We start from the raw sequence: 16,984 nt of genomic DNA on the forward strand, positions 1-16,984 counted from the left end.
TGAAAGCTGCTCTCTCTAAAGCTAAAAACACAGCATCAATGGGACCGGATGGTGTCCCCGGCTGTGTGCTACACGAACTCAACGAGGAACTAAACCCGCATATAAGGCAGCTGTTTAATCTTAGCCTTACCACAGGATACGTGCCCAAGGAGTGGCGTATGGCAACTGTGGTCCCACTCCAAAAAGGCGGTGCCTCTACGGACCCTGGTAATTACCGCCCCATAAGCTTAACAAGCCTGGTCTGCAAAGCTATGGAGAGGATCATAATGGAACTCATAAACAAAGACATAGGGGACTTGCAGACATTGGACCTGACCCAGTTTGGCTTTGTCATGGGCAGATCATGCCTTTTGAACTTGGTCGACTTCTTCGAAACAGTCACCAAGGCCATTGATGAGGGAAAGGCAGTCCATACAGCCTACCTTGACCTTGAAAAAGCTTCGACACAATACCCCACTGGTATTATAGAGAAATTTACCAGCTTAAATGTAAACCCATATGTCACAAGATGGGTTGCAAACTGGCTAAAGGACAGAACCCACAGGGTTAGAGTTGCTGGTGCCATGTCAGACTCCAAGCCGGTCACAAGTGGTGTCCCACAGGGCTCAGTCCTTGGCCCCCTGTTGTTCGGCATCTACTTCTCAGAAGTACAGGTAAACATAGGAGGACTATGGCTGACAAAGTTTGCAGATGACTGCAAACTGGGCGCCATAGTGGAAAGTACATCAGACACAGATATCCTTCAGAGGGGTCTCACGGAAACTGATAGCTGGTGCCAGAGCCATGGCCTGAAGTTAAATGCCAAAAAATGTATAGTCATACCCTTCGGAAAAACAAGGTAACCCCAAGCTACCATATAGGTGGCAATCCATTAAGCACAGAAGAGGTTATCAGGGACCTGGGGACCCAGGTTGACAGTGGCCTTTTTTTGACACTCACATTGCTAAAGTGGTTAGAAAGACCTTCTACATTGCCCACCTGATCATGAAGGGATTCACATCCAGATCAAGTGAGGTCATTGTTCCCCTGTACTCTTCACTTATCAGACCAATGATCGAGTTCAATGCCCCATTCGGGATGTATCTCACCCAACACCTGCAGCAATTGGAGAGACCCCAAAAGTTCCTCACCAAAAGGATAAAGGGACTCCAAAATCTGTCATATGCTGCCAGACTGAAGAAACTCCAGCTCTATTCAGTCGCATACCGCCTGCTCAGAGGTGACCTGTGCCTGAAATACAAGGCCATGTCCAACCCGGAATTAACAGACATGCTCCACCTCAAAAAATCCAAATCCACCAGATCCACTAGAGCAAGTGAATTAAACCTTAGCACAGATATAAATAGGACATGCTGGAGGGATAGATTTGTCACCCAGAGACTCCCTATGCTGTGGAATAAAATCCCAGTCCATGTGAGGCAGAGCACCTCGCTGGCTCTGTTCAAGAAAAATCTTGACCGGTGGATGGGAGATCATAGGTTTACCCCGGGAATCATCTCTGTGTCACTGCTGGACAGAGGCACAACAAACTAATGGGCACAGTATTTTTTAACATAAGGGGTGGCGTAAGCCACAAAACTTTGGGCTAGGCTTATAAATGCCTTAGGGCAGATAGCCTAGTATAAACCTATGAACCTATGAACCTATGAGGTATTTCACATCACTGTCACCCACACTGTCCTACAACATATAACTGTCTAGGAAATCTGTATGAATGTTGTTATACTAGGTCAGAATGCATAAGCACAGGGGATTAATAAGACAGAAAGCAGATTGGAGATATACAGCAATATCAATATAGCAGACGCAACTGTGGTGGACAGTGTTTAAGTAGTAGCAGACACAGCCATGATCTGACTCCTGGGAGTGGAATTAGACTGCATACAGAATCATACCCCACAACTGTACATATGAGGCCAGAACATTCAGTATCCATGCCCCATATCTGCTGCCTGTCCCCCTGTCCCTCTGGTAAGTCTGTGGGATGATCCCAGATGTGTAGCCAGCAAACAGGGAATACAAGTGATTGTCAACCATCATGAGAACACACCTGTCACTGTAGCAACCCCTGAAACTGTTAGGAGAGCAATATTTCAAGTATGTCCTGTCTACACTCCCATGTTGTCAAGCTGTGACCAGAGTATGTATGGTAACAGAGTGAGATGTATGTGCATAACACTAATGTGTAATCTGGAACTTTGTGTGGCAATAGTCAGGTAGTGCTAACAAACATTGCTCCAACAGGTATGTTGGATATGAACACTGTGCTGAGAAATACAGACCAATATAACCTGTACTGGTAATGTCCACCCTGGTATTGTAGGGGATTGTGAGTGTTGCAGTTTCTCTGAATAATAAAGTATCACTGGTCACTATCACCCACGCTGTGGTACATAATATAACTGTGTAGGAAAGCATGTATATGTGTGTGTATCAGGTCACTAAAGGTGGAAGAGGGCAATATGCTAGGTATATCCAGGCACACCAGCATGTGATCAACACATGGCCAGTGTCTGTGCAGAAAGACTTGGATAGCATAGTGCAAAATATCAACCCAGAATCTAGGCATATGTGTACAAACACTCAGTGTTAACAAACATTTCCTCCACAGGTATACCAGGTAAGAGGTGTATACTGCAAGTAAAGCTGGTTCATATGCAATGATGGCAACAGCCATATCACTGTCCAAAATAAGGCTATAGGGTAGTGTAGTAAGACTTGTAAGGTACAGATAACAGCACTGACAAGGAAAGTAATGTGGACTACAGGAATATACTACTTATTAATTGACATCTTTCTCTCCACCCACCTTATCCCCAACAATAATCAACATACCCCCCAACTGGTATGTAATGACTCTGATAATGTCCAATTATTTAATAAATATTTTAATGGTTCCCATGCATGTGTCATATTGAATTATTCCAACATTGTTGGCATGGTGCCATCAATGTACCTGCATGCTGGTCTTATTACCATTGTGGTCCCATATATGAATGTGTTTTGTTTGCTATGCAACTGTTCCGTATCTGGTGTCTGGGTTAATGGGAATATCTATGCATGCTGTTATACCTAACCCTGGAATATGTTGACTATTACTAACCCATATATGATAATGAAATCTAAACACTATAGCACGCTTGGGAAGGCCAGTCCCAGCGGACCTACCTGTCCCACCAAAGCTAGCCGTGCCACCAGGCACCAACATGTCTGGGGCCCAACCCCGGACCTCCCTGTCCATTGGTCCTGAACCACCTTCGGGTGGAACCACCTCAGGGGATTGGGATCACCCCCCAGGAGTGGGCACAGACAGGAACCTGCCACCCATCGCCAGATCAGGGTAATGAGTGATCAACGAGCAGTTCGGTGATTTTCTACGCCAGCTCGAGGGCTGCATGTTGCAATTAGAGAGTCAGCCTGGGTCTGTGGCTCAGTCCCCGGCACAGCCACCTTTGGGGCTGTGAAGGTGCAGTGGTGACTGCCCATGGGTGGGGACCTCAGTCCCACTGTTACCACTAGGGGGCTTGTGGGCTTCCGATATCCCAACACGCCTAACCATCAAGGTGTTTACCCCCTACATGTGTCATATACTGCCCCTGCATGTGTCTTGTGTGTCTTGTCTGTAAACCTACCCAACCAACCTCCCCAAATATATCTATTACCCCTCCCCAACATCCCACACTCACCTGAAAAAAAGAAAAAAAGGCTAACCTGTTCCCACAAACAAATCTTGCCCCATACATAGCTGTCCATTTCGCACACATGTCCACTGGACATATGTAGTCTGGTCTAATTGGCATCACAACTTATTATTGTTGTCCTCAGCCCTCTCCCAGGGATTTGAGTGTCCATATCCACCAATAAAGTCAGTGTATATGCACAGCTTTTGCTGTAGAAGAAATGGGCAGCTATGGAACTTCCCTACACCCTTCCAGCACATCCCTAGCTATTTTCCCTACTGTCTTTCCCTCTTTGTGCCCTCTTTTCAACACTTTCCTTTCAACCCTTTTTTTCTTTTCCTTTACAGAAATTAGCGAGGGGGTAAGCAGGAGTAAGCACTTTTAAGCAGCAGTAAGTGGGTCTAAGCCTGTTTGCATGGGAGTAAGCAATGCCTACACTGGTTAAGCAATTTAGAAGCTAACTGAGTATAAGAAACTGTAACCGGAAGTTAGCAGTGCTTACCTCTCCACAAACCCGCGCAAACCCACATAGAACTGCTTTAAAGAGCCTTAATTGCTCTGTATCCAATGGCACTTGTTCTTCCCAGCAACAAAGTAAACAGCCTCAAACCCAGGACCCTGCACACCATAGCCAAAGGGATTTACCATTAAACCATGCCAGATATACATAACCCTGCTGATTTCAAAAACATATCATCTAGCCCAGTCATTAAACAGTACAAAGACTGTAGTCCAACATTTAGATGTATGTGTGTGTGTAAATATATTAATATCTAAACAGTTACAGCATATCTATATATGTGTATATGTATATATATATATATATATATATATATATATATATATATATATATAAATATGAATGAACATTTATTCATGCGGATGCCTACATCAACACACATATATGTCTATACCTATATGTCTACATATACACAGCAAGTTACATATATGTAAGCAGATAAATATCTATTTAGGTATATATGGAAATAGTTATATATATGTAAGCAGATATATATATCCATACAGGTATATATGGACATACATGTGTAGATATCAATGGGAGAGCAACATATATGTCCACAAGCACCATTAATGGGGTTGAGAGGCCCCAAATGATATACGTCTTGTACGAATAGGTATACCCACCCCCCACAGCCAAACATGTCTGCCCTGCAATACACTACCAAGTGTTGCAGATCCCATAACCAGGTCCTGACATGACATGGGCACAAGATGTTAGCAGTACTACATCCCACCTGCATGATGTCAGGCTGGTATTGGCAACATATCATGCATTACAGTCTGGCTCCCATAGGAAATGTAAAATGTGAAAGCTCAACATCCCCAGGATACATATACACAGACACATATATGCAGATACAGATATAAATATATCTCTATCTATATATATATATATATATATATATATATATATATGTATACATATATATATATATATATATATATATATATATATATATATATATATATATATATATATATATATATATATATATATATATATATGTATACATATATCTGTATAGATTTACATGTGACTACACATACACATGCAGAGATATTTACTGTAAGATACTTATGTAGTAGGCACACACAATATGGAACAGCCACTATGCCTACAGTTAACATCTTAATAACTGGACACTGGATGAGCCACCCATACAAATGACATTCAGTGCCTGCAACATACACCCACAGAGAGGTCATAGGATAAAACACCACACACAGGTTTGCAGAAATGGAATACCTTTATTTGTGTACTATTACAGATTTATATGCCATGTCATATAGCTGTTCAGACAATGACCATATCAACAGAGTAATGCAACTGTGCCACAGTTATACTAATACAGTAGCCTGGAAAGGTCCACACCTGTTGCTGTCCAGGCCAAACTCTCCAAATCGTATAAGAGTGAAGACAGACTGGGCCACAGGATATCACACAATCAACAGTAAGTGATGCAGGTGTATAGTCCAGCAGCCTCTATCTACACTCTGTACACAGTCACTAGGTGGTAAAGACTTCAGCTGACCAAATGGGATGTAACTGTTACACAACAAGGCATAACTGATACCATCACAGGCACACTGGCAAACAGAACAGTCTGTATGGCAGGAGGCAGTAGGACTGCAGTAACCCACTTTATGTAAGTAATGTCAAGATAGGTGAAATTTATGGTACTGTACATCAAGATATCTAAGGCAGCTCATCCCTGATACCCCCACATTTTGTAACAGCCTAGGTTATGTATGGTGCACCCCCCCAGACACAATAATACAGGGCCATATACCACTGTTACATACACTGGCCTCTGGAGTGCATATGGGCACACATGTATTGTGTAGGTGAAGCCCACACATATATTGCCCCAGCCCCACTATATGTGTGGGGGATACAACAGTAGTGGACTGCTGGCAGGAATGGCAACATGGTATACATATATGTGCATATGTATCACTATCTGTATATGTGTAGACATATAATGCTCTGTATATATATCTGGGTGTATATATGCATATCAATGTACATATACACACCCATCTATATATGTCGATATGTACATGTTTAATTATCAATATAGATATCTGGATAATCATATGTACATATATATTCACCATATGTCCTGAACATGGAGTGTAGCCCTATCTCAGCCCCTATAGTCCCAACTTCATAGTGCAAGAGGATGTCAGGTATGTATAGCAGGTATATTAGTAGACTATTGCTACTATAATCAGGATTGTCTTCACAGACATGGTGTGTGTGGGAGGTCACATCTGCTTTTCACATGTGCGCCATTGACTACTGACAGACATCCTAAGGACATCATAGTACAGTACGTTGCAAGCACATAATGCTCCTGTGGACTACAGTAGAGATATTGGCCAATAGATGTGGACATTCTGACACACTCTGTACAGTCCAGAGCTATACACAGAACCCCTTAGTGCAGAACATGTGGACCAAGCCTGACAGTATGGATGTTAACAGCCATGTAGATGGGTATAACACATAATGACTGGTATACATTCTCCCCCATATGTTATGCATTCACTCACCCTTGTCTGTCCTGACACATAATAACTGCTGGTACAGAGGTACCATGGCCACATACTACCCACTAGATATTGACATAGATCTGTACAGCATCCCACCGCTCTGTCTGACATGTATGACTGTTAAGAGAGGCCTGGCAGCAGTACATCTGGCAAGTATCTGGATATGACATCTCACTGGGCAAGTAAACTAAGCTGCTAGGCATGTAACAAAGCATTGTGCAGGTTACAGGCAGACTAGCTCAACATTGGCCTACATCTCCTATGGAGGAATGCACATGTACCTGCATATATAGCAGGCTCTACAGGCATGTGACAACACAGGGTAAGAGATACACCTGTGTGGAAGTGCATAACCACAACCAATGTGAACACAGCCACAGTCACATATGGTAGGCTAGCATAATATTGCAGTATATGGACTATCTGTCCAACACCATCTTCATACACTAACCCTACATATACTGGGCCACTACGCAGTGTGGCCTGATGGCTGTCTGTGGTATGGGACATCTGTGTGTATGGCCCTACAAACATGTAAGCCTATACGGTAACATACAGTGGAGCAGCATGTAACATCAGATAGGACGGGACCTAGAATGATGACATCTACCACAGTCTGTACATAGGCCAAGGTACATATTAACAATACACACACTGTTGACATTCATCATAAGTATACAGACCTCAGTACTGTACAACCACCCACAGAATGTCCAGGTTATGTCATCAAATATAACCTCTACTTTACATAACATCTCACTGGCTTGTTATCAGATATGATGACACTAATTATGGTGTACAGCACATATGTACCTCTTAATGCATGACATATATATATATATATATATATATATATATATATATATATATATATATATATATATACAAAGGTTGACAGAGTTGTGGCTGGAAGCACATACACATGGCCAATATTGACATGTTGCTGTGGTAACATCATGCATTTACTATTGTAACAGGGTTTGCCGCAACATATGTCCTATGAGGGATATGAAGTCAGTAACTGTCATGGTTTTCACCATCTACAGACTGCAATCCTTACACTACCTTCTGCAGTTCACGGATACATGCTCTGTGGGTAACACATGAAACCAAAGGCACCACACACTGCCCAGTCTGCAGATGACCCTACAGATAGGGAATCCTCATAAACATAAAACTGACATGGTAGGTATTAATACATGTATGACAGCCATATCTGCACTCACCCTGTTTAACCAACATTACTCTGAATGCTGTATAGCAGCACTTACAGTCTGTAGTCAGGTCAGGCACATCCCCCTCCCATGTGTTGGCCTGTTTCCACAGTGTATGTTGTCAGAAGTAAATCCCCAATCCATCTGAGATGCTGTTTGCCAAACAACAGATTGGGTTCCTGCTCACAGTGAATGAAAAGGCCCAACACCAACATGATGTTCCTAGATATTGGAGTGTGTTTCCATGCAATTGACTATGGGAATGTTACCACAACTGTTCCACATGCAATCAGCTAGGGGAGGGCTGCAATTCATGCAGTGGTCATCAGCTGATCATGAGTATTACCTAAAATACACATGCTGCTGCCTAAGCAAAGCAGGTGTAGGTCTCCACATACACCAGTGAGGGAGTGGGAGAGGAAGACAGAGGCAAAGACAAGTCAATGAGGGGTGGGAGAGGAAAACTTATGCATGTTTGTGTCACACACCTACCAGCAGAGGGTATCAAACCCCTGATGACTATGTAGTGCTATCACAGTTCTATGCGGTTATTGGATGCTCCACATAGGTTACTTGTTGTGGAGCCCTCAGAACATATATGTGATGGTGAGTGACATCTGCAACAGGGATATGGTAGCTATACGGTAGGTGAAGTACACATGCCTGTCCACATGAACAGGTGCCAGTGTCAACACAGCCACACTCTCACAGGGATACATACACATTGACACACTTGGCAGGGCTAGGATTACAACTCATCACTAGTGGGATTGCCCCAACACATTACTGTGCAGGTATCACATGCACCACACGGGTCATACAGAAGTTATGGTATGGGAAGGTGTCTGACATCAGACAGCATGCTTCAGTATGCCAATGGGGATTGTAGTGAGTGTGAATGTGATCATTTCCATCATAAAACACACACAAATATACAGGGTGCCAGTACTGACATGCATGGGTGCATTTCTGCATGGGTGTGTTGTGGTTGACTGTGCAAGATGGCTATACAAGGCTAGGTGATAGGTATACCTTGGCATCAGGCCACATGACAATGGTCTGCATTGTGGCTCAGGGCTGTAGCTTCTGCTTTTGCCCACACAGGTGGGTACTGTATCCTCCAACCAATCATCTGGGTGACTATTGTGTGTGGCCAATGCTGTGTATCGCTTGTCATGTATGAGTTCCATAGTCCATGACATGGACGGTGTCTGGGATGTACACACCTCCCACATGCATTTACAGTGACATGTGGAACTGTACCTGGGGTGTCTGGCCCATGTTGTGTACACAGATTATCATCAGATGTGCCAGTCTTGGCCACCTGTGGCGGAACTGGTAATGGACAGCAGATTAACCCTGCACCTACATTGATAGCATGCTAACAGCATTCCCTGGTGTCAGTGGCATCTGTCCATACAGGGCATGTTGTCAGGCATGGTATGTCTTTGGTGGGTCACATGTGATGGCACCACAGGTGTTGCAGGTGTCCAGTGGAAAACATGGGGAAGGTGCACTGTCTGTATGTACATGCCTATTGGACACATGGACAGGGAGCCATGCCCTCTCTAGCCTACTGCAATCACTGCATAGTTACTATCAGTGGCAAATATGCAGTGTACTACCCACATATTGGCTGTTGCCTAGGCATTTGTGTGTGTATGAGACATGGATTGAGAGTGTGCTCTGGGTAAATTGGGGTTGCTAACTGTGATTGCCTGGCCTTGATGTCACATGTATGGTTATGGATTTGCACCCCAGCCTCTCAGCTATTTCACATCTATTATCCCTGTATGGTGGACATTGTGATATATACTAGGGCCACCATGTAAGAAATTTGCAAAACCAGTTCCACATTGGGCCCAGGTGTCACACACTCACACCCACCTCCACACAGGATATGAGTTACAAGCACATACCCATGTCTGGGAGTAGCAACCTTACCTAACTAGTTTATTACAGTGCACCACTATGCAGTTATAGTACGCTCCATGGAGATTATTGGAGTACTCCTTCCCCAAAGGTGTATATCACATTGGATGACTTCAGCAGGACTGCCAAAGTAGGACATTTGAAATGTACTGAGTGTGACTAACCTAAAATGCATTGCTCCCTACACAGACATTGAAACACACACAAAACATCCACAACCAACATGGGTGAGTATAGAAGCCCTAACAAGGGTCTATATCACATTACAGCATGGAGCTATTATAGGACACACCAGGGGATTACTGGAAAACTCCTTCCCCAAAGATGCATTTTACAATGAATTACATCAGCAGGATTGCCAAAGTAAGGCATTTTAAATGTACTGAGTGTGACTAGCCTAAAATTCATTGCTTCGTACACAGACATTGAAACACACACAAAATATCCAGAACTGCCATGGAGGGGGATAGAACCCTACCAGAGCTCTATATCACACTACAGCAGTAAGCAGTTATGGGACACGCTATAGAGATTACTGCACTACAACCTTCCCATAGGTGTATTTCTAGGTGGATGACATCAGCAGCCTTGCCAAAGTTGAGCATTTAAATTGTAGGGAGTGTGACTACCCTAAAAAACATTGCTCTCTACACAGACAGACACACTTGCCAAGTCTGGGATTAGAACACCTACCTAACATATCACACTACAGCAATACGCAGTTATAGAACATGCTATGGAGATGACTGGGCTATAACCTTCACAGAGGTGCATTTCTAGGTGGGTGACATCAGCAGCCTTGCCAAAGTTGAGCATTTGAATTATAGGGAGTGTGACTACCCTAAAAAGAATTGCTCTCTACACAGACAAAGTCAGATAGACACACACACATGCCAAGTCTGGGATTAGAACACCTACCTAACTAATGTATCACACTACAGCAGTACACAGTTATAGGACACACTACAGAGATTACAGGGCTACAGCCTTCACAGAGGTGCATTTCTAGGTGGATGACATTAGCAGCCTTGCCAAAGTTGAGCATTTGAATTGTAGGGAGTGTGACTACCCTAAAAAGCATTGCTTTCTACACAGACAGACCCACACACACTTGCCAAGTCTAGGATTAGAACACCTATTTAACTAATGTATCACACTACAGTAGTACACAGTTACAGGATGCACTACAGAGATTACTGAGCTATATCTTTCCCAGAGGTGTATTTCTAGGTGGATGACATCAGCAGCCTTACCAAAGTAGTGCATTTAAATTGTAGGGAGTATGACTACCCTAAAAAGCATTGCTCTCTACATAGACAGACACACACTTGCCAAGTCTGGGATTAGAACTCCTACCTAACTAGTTTATCATGCTACAGCAGTGCACAGTTATGGGATGCGCCACAGAGATTACTGTACTACAATTCTCCCAAAGGTCTATTTCACAGTGGATGACCTCAGCAGGCTTATCATAGTAGGGCTGTGGGGAGGGCAGTGTATGTGCATGGGCCATTACCCATTCATCTAGAGGTTGACATACCACATGCGGGCACACACAGTGTCATATTTCACAGGTACGTGTATACAGATGCTAGATGACACCTTCCTTGTACAGTCATGTTGCACAGCTAGCATGTGCACCACATAGTCTCTTCTGCTGACAGATACCAGTGGCTAGTATCTACAGCGAGTGACATCTGAACATCATGTGGTTGTGGCCCTTCATCTGTGTCCCGTTTGCATGCCGCTGCCCTATGCTTAAACAGCCGAGATCAGCTAAAAAAATTAAAGTTGATTTCTGTATTTTTTTTACTGTTTGCAATGCCAGTGGCCTTATACTTGGCCATTGGCATGCTTACTACATGATATTCAGCCTTTATTTGGAGCTGTCACAGCTCTGTTTTGGATTTTGCAGAAATGTACTCGGTTTCTAACCGAGTACATTTCTACAGATAATACTAGTCCTGCACGGACGGTTGCAAGCTTCCTGGATTGCAAAATCACCTCATTTGCATAGATTTCTCCTGCAAATGGGGTGATTTGCATACAGGGGCTTAGTTCATGCAGGATTAGTGTAGGAGCGCTTGTGCACACCCCTGCAGGCTGTTCCTGGATCGCATGGCAGACATATTGCCTGCTTGAGCTCCTGCACCGATCTTGCACGCTGTGCAAGCTATAGAGAATCCGGGGGTTAATTTTAAAGTGGATACTTAAACAAGTAACTTTATGATAAACCAGTATAAACATTCCAGTTTTTTTGTTCGAACCATTATGTTCAAAGTTACAGAACTTCGACTATGTAAAAAAAATATCTGCACAACGGACAAAACAATAACTTGTTGTAAGCAGGGAGCCAAGCCCCCCTGCACCCCCTGCACCCCCACTACTTAAATATACCAACTCTGAAATCACACCACATTGAAGTGAATGGAAACCTCTGCTTACGGAGATTTCCATTCAAACACTTGAACTTTTACAAATTCGAATGTATGGTCTTGACCATATGTGGTTCGAACTTGTAAAAGTTCGACTACATATATATATATATATATATATATATATATATATATATATCTATGGTTTACTATGGGAATGTTAGATCAACATCGGTTGAATGTTTACATTATCGATCTTAAATATTGAATCCGAAATTCCAAGTAGTAACCCACAATGAAACTGAATACATTGAACTCCATGGTTTGATGTATTTGACATAGCAGGAGGTGACATTACTCACTTCCTGCTATGCACCATAATGTACCGTTGAACTATACATTCAACGGTACATTAATTGTACTATTTTTAAGGGGGCTATGCCTCCCTGCACACCCCGCACCCCCTGCACATTAAATATACCATCTCCGAGATCACACTACAGTGAAGAACTGGGCTAATTCTCTTTTCCTCACTGAAGCGTGAAGTCTCGATATGTCACTTGCTGAAAGGTCGAGTGCACCATGCAACTCGACTAAATATGGTCGACCAGTCTTGATTCAGTTTCCTGTCCCTTGGAAACCGTGATTTTGACAATCAGACATTCAACTGACTGCCATTCATGGATGTGATTGTAAACCTATATATATATATACATATATATATATATATATATATATATATATATATATATATATATATATATATATATATATATATATATATATATATATATATATATATACATACATACATACACGTGTGTCTGTGTGTGTGTGTGTGTGTGTGTGTGTGTGTGTGTGTGTGTGTGTGTGTGTATGGGAACAACTCTTAAGTTATGTGAATATACTGAAATTAATTGGCTCACTTTTGGAATGCCTTCTACAAAAAATGTTATTTTAATAATTCTTGATAAATCAAAACACTTATAGTACCTCATCCAGGATGTGTCATTTGACACTCTTATAACTTTCTGTTGCAAAATATGCAGTACTGAACCGTCAGATATTAAGCAAATCTTTTTTAGTTCTTAAATGGCAAGAACAAATGGGAACATGATATTTAATGTCTTTAAGAAGTCACAAAGTCATTAACTCAAAGCAGTCATATGTCACCTCTCTCATGAATATAAAAGAGTTTGTTGCATAGCATACTTTTGTAGAAATGTTAACAATGTCTTCATTAATTAAACATTATTTTTAAGTGGGTTTCTACTGGCAATATATGCACTCGAATGGAACTAAAATATGCTGGTCATAATGAACTGTCTTAAGCTAGCACTGGTAGCACAGCAGTATAAAATGCAGTTATGGCCTAGGTGAACTGAAAATGACCAGTGACTTAGGTGCTTGATGGCACTGGCAGGGAGGATGGGTGGGCCTATCCTGGGGGGTGATGGCAGTGGCAATGTTCCACACACTGTCTCTATCAATCAGAGGAGAGGGCAGCAATGAAGAGGGGCAGCATACATTTAGGGGCTAGGCTCAAAAACCATTGAAGGGTTGTAGCCTTTATGATAGATGTGTAGAAGTACATATCTGCAAGGGGAGTGCATTGTGGCCCACCACTGTAATGTGGTTTACACATCACCTTGTGCAGAGTGTAAGGTTAAGCTATCAAAAATGCTGTCATTGCTGGGATTCCAACATGACACCTCTGATAGCTCTCACCCCTGCTCTGGGTGAAATCTCCAGAGAAGAGACATGGGTGAGAATTGTCAGATCAAGTGGAGGGTTAATGCTTGTCAGACACAAAGTCAAAAATCACCAGAAAAAAATTATGACCTCTCCCAATATGTCCCTAAATTTCTTAGGTATACTAGGAAAGTTATGCATCTCTGAAGTACAATCTCACATATTGCAGTCCACCTTTTTTCATCACCTACTTAATGCTTCAGTTTTAATTATTCAAACCCTGTTTTTGATTTTGGTATTCATGGCTAACCTTAGAGTTACCACAGAGATAGGTTCATAGGTTCATAGGTTTGTACTAGGCTATCTGCCCTAAGGCATTTATAAGCCTAGCCCAAATTTTTGTGGCTTACGCCACCCCTTATATGAAAAAATACTGTGCCCATTAGTTTGTTGTGCCTCTGTCCAGCAGTGACACAGAGATGATTCCCGGGGTAAACCTACGATCTCCCATCCACAGGTCTAGATTTCTCTTGAACAGAGTCAGCGAGGTGCTCTGCCTCACATGGACCGGGATTTTATTCCACAGCATAGGGAGTCTCTGAGTGATAAATCTATCCCTCCAGCACGTCCTATTTATATCCGTGCTAAGGTTTAAGTCGCTTGCTCTAGTGGTTTTGGTGGATTTGGATTTTTGAGGTGGAGCATGTCCATTAATTCCGGGTTGGACATGGCCTTGTATGTCAGGCACATGTCACCTCTGAGCAGATGGTATGCGACTGAATAGAGCTGGAGTTTCTTCAATCTGGCAGCATATGACAGATTTTGGAGTCCCTTTATCCTTTTGGTGAGGAACTTTTGGGGTCTCTCCAATTGCTGCAGATGTCGGGTGAGATACATCCCGAATGGGGCATTGTACTCGATCACTGGTCTGATAAGTGAAGAGTACAGGGAACAATGACCTCACTAGATCTGGATGTGAATCCCTTCATGATCAGGTGGGCAATGTAGAAGGTCTTTCTAACCACTTTAGCAACGTGAGTGTCAAAAGAAAGGCCACTGTCAACCTGGGTCCCCAGGTCCCTGATAACCTCTTCTGTGCTTAGTGGATTGCCACCTATATGGTAGCTTGGGGCTACCTTGTTTTTCCCGAAGGGTATGACTATACATTTTTTGGCATTTAACTTCAGGCCATGGCTCTGGCACCAGCTATCTGTTTCCGTGAGTCCCTTCTGAAGGATATCCGTGTCCAATGCACTTTCCACTATGGCCCAGTTTGCAGTTGTCTGCAAACTTTGTCACCAAAGTCCTCCCATGTTGGCCTGTACTTCTGAGAAGTAGATGCCAAACAATAGGGGGCCAAGGACCGAGCCCTGTGGGACACCACTTGTGACCGGCTTGGAGTCTGACACAGCACCAGCAACTCTAACCCTGTGGGTTCTGTCCTTAAGCCAGTTTGCAACCCATCTTGTGACATATGGGTTTACATTTAAGCTGGTAAGTTTTTCTACAATACCCGAGTGGGGTATTGTGTCAAAAGCCTTTGCAAGGTCAAGGTAGGCTGTATGGACTGCCTTTCCCTCATCAATGGCCTTGGTGACTGTTTCGAAGAAGTCAACCAAGTTCAAAAGGCATGATCTTCCCTTGACAGAGCCAAACTGGGTCGGGTCCAATGTCTGCAAGTCCCCTATATCTTTCTTTATGAGCTCCATTATGATCCTCTCCATAGCTTTGCAGACTAGACTTGTTAAGCTTATGGGGCGGTAATTACCAGGGTCCGTAGAGGCACTGCCTTTGTGGAGTGGGACCACAGTTGCCGTATGCCACTCCTTGGGCACGTATCCTGTGGTAAGGCTGAGATTAAACAGCTGCCTTATGTGCGGGTTTAATTCCTCATTTAGCTCGTGTAGCACACAGCCGGGGGCACCATCCGGTCCCATTGATGCTGTGTTTTTAGCTTTAGAGAGAGCAGCTTTCACCTGCGCATTTGAGATGTCCGGGAGGCTACACTCAGATGGGATAGTTATCTCTCCTTTAGGGGGGGAGAGGGGGGTGAAGTTTGCACTGAACCTGTCTGCCAGTATGTTGGCAATGTCTGTGGGTTCCGTGATTTTTGTATCATTTTGGACTAATTCTGAGCATATCTGGGAGTTTCCACCCAGGTTCCTAACATAGCTGAAAAAGGCCTTATGATTGTTCTTTGAATCCATGGCAATTTTTCTCTCAAAATTGGCCTTAGTTGATTTTATGAGTGCTCGTATTTTTTACTAATAATGATCAGGGGTGACTTCCCTTTTATGGATTTTGTTCTATCATGTAATAGCTTTCTCCTCTTATTGTAAAGTTTGTTAATGGCTGGGGTCCACCAGACTGGACGTTTGCCCTTTGTGGAAAGAGTCTTGGTTTTATTTGGGATTGCCTGATCCATGCAGTCCTGGAGGTGTTCATAGAAGGCATTTGTAAGGGCTTCCAGCTTGGGTTGTGGTTTCCTCTGGCTCAGGGGCCTTGAAGGATACCACACCAGTCTTGAGTAGTGTGAAGTTTGCTTTAGAGAAGTTCTTCACTATGGTCTTTTTGTTTGGGGTGGGGGCGGGATGTGGATTTCCAGTGAGATTAGTTTATGATCAGATCTCACCAATGAGGGATATACTTCCGTGTGGAGCATTTTGTCCCCATGTTTGTGACAATGAGATCTAGTATATTTTCTCCTCTCGTGGGAACAGTGACTAGCTGTTCCATGGCATTTGAATTTATGAACTCCAGGAACCGTTGGGCTAGAAAGTTAGGGCTTGAGTAATGTTCCCAGTCTATATTCGGTAATTGAAGTCACCCAATATGATGGTGTTTGGAGATACATTTATACCCTCCAGTGTCTTCAGGAAGGCTGTGTGGGGTTCCTGAGTTTGAGAGGGTGGCCTGTAGCATGCTACAATTTGTAGAGCAGTTTTGCCTATGGTTAGTTGCACCTGGATGGTTTCGAGCTTGCGTTGCCACCAACCTGGAGGTGTGGGTATCC

Source organism: Protopterus annectens, chromosome 10.part0 (assembly GCF_019279795.1).
Source record: "Protopterus annectens isolate FY-2018-M chromosome 10.part0, PAN1.0, whole genome shotgun sequence".
NCBI lineage: Eukaryota > Metazoa > Chordata > Ceratodontiformes > Protopteridae > Protopterus > Protopterus annectens.